The sequence below is a fragment of the Lactuca serriola genome, chromosome 3, assembly GCF_051521515.1.
Source record: "Lactuca serriola cultivar US96UC23 chromosome 3, Lser_US96UC23_V15, whole genome shotgun sequence".
Lineage (NCBI taxonomy): Eukaryota > Viridiplantae > Streptophyta > Magnoliopsida > Asterales > Asteraceae > Lactuca > Lactuca serriola.
The window spans coordinates 140,091,637-140,100,850 of NC_136410.1; the positions used below are offsets into that span (position 1 = coordinate 140,091,637).

At 33.1% G+C, this 9,214-nt stretch overlaps 1 long non-coding RNA gene across 1 annotated transcript; it reads left to right on the forward strand.

Moving 5' to 3' along the window:
* The first annotated feature begins 6,929 nt into the window (after window positions 1-6,929).
* Window positions 6,930-8,124, forward strand: LOC145093196 (uncharacterized). The gene is made up of 2 exons (XR_013702789.1): window positions 6,930-7,731; window positions 7,937-8,124. It is a non-coding gene; the product is annotated as an uncharacterized LOC145093196 (long non-coding RNA).
* The last annotated feature ends 1,090 nt before the right edge of the window (window positions 8,125-9,214 follow it).

The following is a 9,214-nucleotide window of genomic DNA, read 5'->3' on the forward strand; positions in this document are numbered from 1 at the left end:
GGTGTTATATCGAATAATATCACCTTTTGCACTATTACTTTCCTCCTATAATCGAACATAAAATATTTAATGTTTTTTCCCTTGACATGAATATGTGTTCTCATTTGATAATCTTTTACATACCATACATGTGCTCAGACTTTTCCGATTAGTGGAGTAAGTGTGTCAAATTTGATGCAAGAAAAAGTAGGCATCTTGGTAATGCAAGACAACCCATGAATAGAAAAGTTGATAGGAAAATAAATCGATTAGATCAAATGATTAATGATAATACTCAAATTCAGATATAGCTTTCTAGGTCATGGGCAAATTGAATGCATGTAATGATGGTTTTTGTCTTTGTTGGCTTGTTCTGAAGATTCAAATGCCCTAGGTGGATAAAAAATACCCTTAGGCCTTAACGTTTAACAAATTAAATTACATAAACTAATTTTTTTTATTAAAATGACGATAAACTTTATAGCAATAAACAAAGCAAAGTCATAGTATTTTAATGAGTAATTATATATCCTAACAGCTAACCGACGATCCATGAAGCTCTCATAGCATTCTTGATTGCAAATTGGTTGATCAATTCTTCATAGTCTATACTATCTAAGATTTCGTTCTCGATAGATATCTATTTCTAATAATCTATTTCAAAATCATTCATTGATTTCATTCAACATTGAATCATACAATCGGATTTCAATATGATAATATGACATAATGACAATACAACATAGTGATAAACAATTAAACATTCATTAATAACATTCAAGAATCTAATTATCTAAAACATTGAACAGTTAAAAGATAATCTATTTAATCTAGTTATCTAAAACATTCAAGAATCTAATTATCTAAAAAATTGAACACAATTAAACATACCATGAATCTGAAAAATTGATAATCTATTTAATCTATAATTCATTCAAACATTCAACTGATCCAAGTATGCAATGTTGCAATTGAATTGACTATCATAATTTACTAACTCGCCTAGAATAGAATTTGATGTATAAGAGGATGAATGATGAATCGATGATTGTTGTGGCTGAGGCGTGTGACAACTGTTGTGCTGCAATCGATTTTTTTTTAACGGAAAGTCGAAAACGCTCAATTGTTGCAATTCGTTTGCTGCTCTGCTTCGCGTGTTGCTGTTCCGATGATATTGGATTTCTTGGGCTGAACGATACATCATGTACTATAAAAAAAATGGCCCCTCAAAATTTTGGGCCCTGTTCCATTGCCCATATAGCCTCTGCCCTAAGTCGGGCCTGGTCTTTGTTTTAATTTGCTTTATATATATATATATATATATATATATATATATATATATATATATATATAAAAAGAGAGAGAGAGAGAGAGGGAGAGAGAGAGAGAGCTATGTTCAAATGTTTTTAGCAACTATTGTGTGCATAAATGCACCAATAGGAATTTAGGGATAATAAAGTTATTAAAAATAATATAAGGGTAATTTTGTAACTTTACATCACCTTCATTTATTAAACCAAAAATAATTCTCTTATATAAATAGAAAACTCCTTAATTAATGGAACAGTTACCATAAAAGGCCCTAAACTAACCCTAGTCGTCCAAGTCATTGTGTGAGGACGTGTTCCGTTGGTTCCCTTTTTGCTATCAGTCGAGAAAGAGAAATCTAGAGGGGAGGGGTTGTGTGATCGGAAGAGAAGTGGATGAAGGGAAGTGAGGCTGAAATCGAGTAGGAATAAGAAAAGGGTGTCTGGTGGTGTCGATTTTGAGGTAAGTAGGCATTTTGTTTCATCATGTATCATTAGTTGCCATCAACGACCAATTAACCATAGTTGCAAGTATGTTTTTCTTGTGTTTTGATTTTTGTTTGATGTCAATCGATTCCAATTTCAACCACGCTTCTATCATTGACTTTATGTTGAGGTTTGTTTTATTTTCTTTCCATTGATTTCTATAGAAGGTTATATATAAAATAGTAATCGATTTTAATAGAAATTGCAGCTTTTCTTACAAATTCATGTTGGTAGTGCAGTTACAATTCTAATCTATTGAACTCAAAATTCGACTTTCTTTGTCAATAAATTAATTTTATGTGTTGTGCTTATGCAAAACTACAAAAGAGTACAACAGGCTATTCCGGCCAAATTTTCAGCTCAAATTGTTATTTCTTATTTTCTAATGGAGGATATGATTGTTCAAACATTCAAGAATGCCTAGAATTTTGTTTTCATGGCAGAATTCTCACATATTGTAAATGCCTAGAATTTGATTTCATGACATTCTCATAAAATATAATTTTTTTTATCAAAGATAGATTTTAATCGTTGTAGATAGGAAATCATTTTACTAAAATTCACATGGTTCTAAATTTCACATGGATATTGGCAAACTGGATTTTGATTGCAAAAAAAAGTTATTTAAGTGCATTCTGTAATGTATTTTGTCAGAAATTATTTATATAAACGCATTCTGTTAGAAGGTTTTTTGAGAATGTTTGAATGGTATTTAAGTGCATTCTGTCAGAATTTATTTATATAAATGCATTATGTTAGAATGTCTTTTGAGAATGTTTGTTAACAACAAGTATATTTGTTTAACGGGTAATAGTAAGTAATACTAACCAGTAATATATCTTATTTTTTTTCAAAATTGCATGGAGAAGAATTCAATATTGATCATACAAGAGAAATATTTGGAATCGAGTTCAACAACAAGTACATATGTGAAGATCAAGTGGATATTCGGTTAGAATATGTATAACTATATTTAAAATGTATAAGGATTTTATTCTGTAAGAATATTTATGAATTTGTATTTAAGTTCGGATGTATAAGAATATATTAGAATGTTTGTTATTTTTCAACATCTGATTCAAGAATTTCATTTTTCTTCAATAATATTCTATTAGAATAAAATTCTAAAAGAGCATCATTCTAACAAAAAATATTCTGACAGAATAAAATTGGTAAAAATTGAAATTGAATTAATTAAAAAATTCAGATTTTTTTAAATTAGGAGAATTAGTCATCCCTAAAAATTCAAAATTCCGTTTATAAATGCAGTTAATTGTCCAAGATACCCTTTTGCTAAAAATTGTGTGATTATATGGTACATGTTACCCCATTGTAATATCATACACTCTCAAATCATGTCCATTGATTAATTTCATCCGTTGGTCCAGATCTGTGCATTCTGACATACAATACTTAGTAAAAACAAAATAACTTAAGTCTCTATATGTATATATATATATATATATATATATATATATATATATATATATATTAGGTTAAAACCCGTGCAACCCATGGGTGTAAATTTTAAATTGAATTTAAAAATTAATTATGTAATAAAATAATATTTCATTAATTTAGAAAACTTATGAATTGTAATATTGCATATTTTAATAACTTTGTGATTTGTACGTGTTTAATTACACAGTAATGGTAAGTATTTAATTACAAATGAAGATTTTTAAAACCTTGATTTTTGGTGTATGATTCTCGTTGAACATACGGAGATGATGCCTTACCCATGTGTGTAATGAGGTAAAATAATCTAGTACTGCATGCTAATAAAAAGTTTAACTAATCATGTATTGTATATAAATGTAAAGTAATCATAAAACATTGAATATAAAATAAATATTCACAGATATCGATGTTTTTTAAGATATCTGGTATTGATGTACTTGGAACGTTGGATCTTGTATTTAATTTCTTCGATCTTTTATTTTGCAAATATAATTTTCTTTGTCTTCTTTTCTCTTTGGCTTGAAAGTGGTACATGTTATTGTTGTTTTAGGTGTAGCACCTGGTTCTTGGTACGTGTTCTTTTATTAAGTCCTTAAAATATTCTGCATTTTGGCCTTGGACTCGGCGAGTTGAAGGACCAACTCGCCGAGTAGAAGCGGGATGAGACGCGGGGTTTAAGCAGTGGACTCGACAAGTCGGGTCCCGGACTCGGCGAGTAGGCCCTGTCTGGACAAAAACCCTAATCTGAGGGGTTGCACCCTATTTAAACACCTTAACTCGGCCTCCTTCGTCCCATTTGCTCCCAGAAGACCCCCATAGCAAACCCTAGCCGTTATTGAAGCAATCTAAGGCTTTTGGAGTGATTTTGGTGTTTTGTGACCCAAGGAAGGAAGGGAAAGCTTGAAGGATCAAGAGGAGGCTAGAAGGATCCGATTTTGAGCATCATTTGCAGTCTATAGAAGGTATAAAGTCTATACCTTGTTTGTTCTTTTGATAGATCCCATTTTGTGGAGTTCTAGGGCTTTTCTAAGCCATTTTGGTCACCAAGCATGGTTTGGGGTTGATGTTTCGGATCTGGGTCCTTAGAGGGGTCACAAGGCAGAAAGGAGTGGCTTTTGCACTCAAAGAAGGCCCCATGCATTATAAGAGTTTATTTTAGGACCTTTTGAGCTCAAAGTCCCATGCAAGCACGTAAAGGTTGTAACTTTACGTGCTAGATCGATTGTAGAAGCATAGATATATCTTATGATCAAGGGTTGTACATCAGAAATTGAAGATTTAGTGAGTGGATGTGACCAACTCGACGAGTCCATTCTTGGACTCGGCGAGTCTAAGGTTTCTGTCCCATATTAGTTGATGGTCAAAAGGACCCAGTTGAGTGTGGAAAGGTTTTAGGGAGTCCCGGGGAGTGACCCAACGTTCTGGGCCAAGCCATTGTTTTGGAAATTCATGGACTCGGCGAGTGCATGAGCAGACTCGGCGAGTCCAAGGCAATCTTCTTAAGGATGAAGATGAACTCAACGAGTTGTTCATCAATTCGGCGAGTCGAGGACAGAACTTGTTCATCAGATGAAGGTGAACTCGACGAGTTTTTCATCAACTCGGCGAGTCGGATGAGTTTTCATGTGATGTTCATATGAGGGTGAGGGACTCGCCGAGTTGACGGCCCAACTCGGCGAGTAGGGTTAACTTGAAGTTGACTTTGGCTTGGACTTGATTGGGGGTAGAATAGTCATTTTACCCTAAGAGTAGATGTCAGTTTCTGACTAAGTGTTTGTGGGGGATTGTAGCCGGAGGATTTCTGGAGCAGCAGCAGACAGAGACTTCCCACACGGATTATCAGTAGCTACTTGTTCGAGGTGAGTTACCTTCCAGTAGCGGTGGGTCTATGGCCACAATGTCGGCCCACCAGTAGGAGTTGTATGATTAGATGATTGTCTTTGTGATATCATCTAGGTTTGCTACTACTTGATATGTTATATGTTAGCATGATATGTTATATGTGATAGTAGTAAAGTTCGGTTGTAAGGACCGAAGGGTAGTTCGGACACCCCAAATATGTCTGATAGTATGTTTATGTTATGATATATGTGATAGTAGTAGTAAGGGGTGGAATAGTCCCCGAGGGTCGGTTGTTAGGACCGACGGGCAGGTCAGCACCTCAGAATGGCTTGACACGAGTAGGACAGCACCCCAGAATAGCCACATGGGTAGGTCGGCACCCCAGAATGGCCGTACGGGTAGGTCGGCGCCCCAGAATGGTCGTACCGGGTACGTCGGGCACCCCAGAATTGCCTGGCAGTATGTATGCTACGTGATTGTATGGTATGTGGCACGATGGGGGAACTCACTAAGCTTCGTGCTTACAGTTTTCAGTTTTGGTTTCAGGTACCTCTTCAGCGAAGGGGAAGGAGCTGGCGCGGTAGCGGCACATCATACACACACTTTTTGTTTTCCACACTATGAGTTATTCTGGGATTTGTACTCTGACATGATTATGTTTTTATGATTCGGTTTTCAGATACGAGACATGTTTTTATTAAATGATATGATCGGATGATATTTTGTTACAAATGTTTTGCAAATCACTTCATCAAAAATAAAATTTTGGACGTGAAAATTGGGTCGTTACAATAGGATAGGCTATAAAATGTATAAGGAGGTAAAAAATATGTTTTTTATAATAAAATTGAAGAAATAAATGTACCTTTGTAAGCATCGGTAACCAGTGTCGAGCAATATTTATTTGCAGCGGACAAAAAAATTGCCTAAGTATCAACGGTTTTAGTTGTTGCGGATAGATGTGTTGATGTGGTATCCAATTTAATATTATTTGTATTATCTATGAGGAAACTATTTAATTTTCTAGTCTTTTTAGAAGAAATTGAATGCATTGTATGTCTACAACATTAACAGATAACTCGATTTAGTTAATAAAATAACATGTCTAACAGTACACAATAAGTAATTCATATATAATATGTATATGTTGAACAAAGGGGTAAAATGTAATTTTTTTGACATATTGACAAATTATGATTATATTACAAAGAAATAACATATAAACCTACAATTTGCTAGTACATAATATGTAATTGAAATATTTTTATTAAACTTTATACTATGGCACATTAGTTTCACATATATCCATGTTCTTATTTTTATACAATTAATATAATATTTCAAAAAAAGTATACATATTAAATAATAAAAAAATCTAACGTTTAGGAATGTGTAAGTTATGTTTGAAAGTTTATAATGAAATATGTTGAAAATAGTGATATATAAAAGTAAATATACTATTGAAATATTGTTATTACATCATATAAAGATTGTAATTAAAGATTGTAATTAACAACTATGTAAGAATCCCATTTATATTCCATTAACCATAATATTAAATTTTAAAAAAGGAATATTATTCTAAGAGCAAGCATTTACATGTGAAAGCACATGTAAAACGACATAAAATTAAAGTTGTAAAAAATGATATTGTTAGAAAACATATAAAACAAAGTAAAAAATGATTTTGTAATCTAATTCCAAAGGAGGGGCTAACATGGTTTAAAAGAATCAATGTTTGAGATTTGAGCTTATTTTGTTAATAATTTCCATAAGGGTCTGTTTTGGTCAAATTCATAAAGTGTAGGGGCTGAATTGGTCGATTAGACCAAAAATTGAAATTGGGGGAAAAGGGGTCAGGTCTCCGTTTTCTTCAATTTGAGAAAAAGAAACAACCGATCGAAGAAAGGGTTCCGATGGCCTTCGATCGGTAAAAGAAGCAGGGGGAGGATCTCTGGGGTTTCACTGGACCGAAGGAAGGAGAAGAACGAAGAATGAAGTTGTTGTCGATTCTTGGTGGGTGAAGGTTTGAGGATGTGAGCACCTCTGATGTTCAAATTGTCTGCAGAAAAGGGAAGAAGCAGGGAGCCTACTTCTTTTTTGCTCTTGCAGTAAGATGTGAAGGAGGATGGGGGAAGGTGGGCTTCGAGAGAGAGAGGGGGGAAAGGTCTTTGGTCCTCAGTTGGTCCGAGAAGAAGAAATACAATTGAAGGTAGGAAGTGGGTCGGTGGTGGTAATCTATCGCAAATAGGGAGAAGTCGAAATACTGCGACCTCCTTATGGTTGCTCTCTTCGTCAGCAGTAGTAAACAGAAGGGGTAAGGACGAAACACTGAGGCTGCTCTTCTTCTACTCCTGTTAGTGTGGTGCGAAGGAGAAGAAATGTTGCCTCGTGGTTTGGTTGGAAATCTCCACCTCCGGTGGAGGTTTTTTCGACTGAAAGTGACGAAGAAAGAGGGTGTGTATGTAATGCTCACCGAGAACAGCCATCTACAATGGTGTTTGGCTTGCTTCGATCAACAGCAAAGAGGCTGCTGCCTCCTCCATTTTATAGAAAAAAAAATAACAACTTGTGGGGTGTTTCTTGGCAGTTCACGAAGCAGAAAAACAAAAGAGATACGAGAGATAGTTTGGCTATTTGTTTTGGTTGAATAAAGGTGAAGGATTTCTGCGAATATGGCTGATTATTTGTGTTTCTAATATGTGTGTACTTTTGGTTGATCATTGAAGCAATACCTTTGACAAGATCTTATGCAGACTTTTGAGTGTGAGGGAAGCTTTTGAGTGTAAAATTGTATATTATATGATCTTCTTCCCTTTTTAAGTAGATTTTACATGATTTGATTGTATGCCTTTATGCAGTTTTGTTTTGTCAGGGCTTGTAGAGGCTACAGCTCTTCCATATCTTGGTATTCAAATCGGAGAATGAAGTGTTGATGAGAAGGCATAAATAATCTTTTTTGCTCAGGTGTATGACTTTTTAATTTTATTTTACTATTACATTGTTGAATTAACTTATTATTAATAGATTAAGTTGTCTTGTTTGTTTATGTTTTTCAGCTTCACAATAGCTATTTTACTTGCAACACTTTATAGTGTCACCAACAGAAGTGGACAAAAATACTTGTATAGCTATTGTAATTAATTAATTATCACTTTATCAGTCATAAGTCATAACTCGTAACTGAAAACATACTGTTTTTTTTTTGTTACAAACTTATTGACATTTCATAAAATTAATTTTCCAAATCGGAAGACTCCTTTTGATTTTCAAAAAGGGTGGCTTTTGTGGGCTGGAATAGGTCTTGTTGAGCCTTGATTACTATCTCACTTACTGGAGCTGCCATGGTCTTTTTTAGTGGTGAGCCACCTCAAAGATAGGTAAGTAAATCTATATATTAAACAATTAAAAAAGTCATTTAGAAATTTAAATTTTTAAATATATGTACTTCTATTTTTTTAAGCATTAAAGGGAACATTCCTCAATTAATAAACTGATTTGCATCTTTGGTCCCAGATAGTTGTTCCGACATTGGAAATAGTATGTATATAGCATTCTACTTTTGAATAAAGGACTAGTATTATAAAAACCCTAAATTTTTAACGCGTAATTGGAAAAAATCCTGATATTTTTTTTATTATTGTTGTGGCTACAACTTTCTCGCAGAATTATCACTCTAGCCCACTTAACGAGTTTCATGGTTAAGTTGGTTAACTTTTTTGCAAAATTAGTCCTAAAAAGTTCAAATTTAGTCCCTGAGGTTTGAAAAAATTACACCACTTGGATTTTTAACTTTATTTTTCGTTTTTTGTATACTTTATTTATTTTCGGTTTTTTTTATAAATATATGTACATTTTTATTTTCTTTTTATATATACTTTATTTATTTTTATTTTTTAACTTTATTTTTTTTAACCTTTTTACTTTTTGTTTTCTATTTTTTAGTGTATATATAGAGTATATTAGAGTTATTTTAGGTTTTTTCATATTTCTTTTCGTATTATATTTTATTTTTTTTCATCTGTATATATTTTTATTTTTTTATATTTTTTGTTATTTATGGTTTTTCTAAGGTTTTTTCATATTACAATTTTTGTTTTCTATTTTTTTTTTCCTATTTTAGTTATTTATGGTTTTTC